Below are 341 nucleotides of genomic sequence, written 5' to 3' on the forward strand. Positions count from 1 at the left end.
CATTTTCATTTAGTTTACTAAAATAACTTTAAAAATGTTAATAAAAATGTATAAACATATTACATAGATATTGACATTTAAAAAACAATAAACAAATAAAATTGACAAAATTACTAAAACTTTAACTAAAATTAAAATTAAAACAGACAATATAAAAAATAAAAGCTATTTAAAAATCTTGATAAAACCTATAATAGTATACAAATGATACAAAATCTAACAGATAAAATATTGAAATTTAATTGGATTCAATGTAATGCAATAAAGTTGTGATGGTAATTTAACTCAAAACAAAAAATAAAATAAAAAAATATTAAGTGAACTGAATGTCATGCAATTAC

This window comes from Sinocyclocheilus grahami, unplaced genomic scaffold, assembly GCF_001515645.1.
Source record: "Sinocyclocheilus grahami isolate Dianchi unplaced genomic scaffold, SAMN03320097.WGS_v1.1 scaffold1259.1, whole genome shotgun sequence".
Classification (NCBI taxonomy): Eukaryota; Metazoa; Chordata; class Actinopteri; order Cypriniformes; family Cyprinidae; genus Sinocyclocheilus; species Sinocyclocheilus grahami.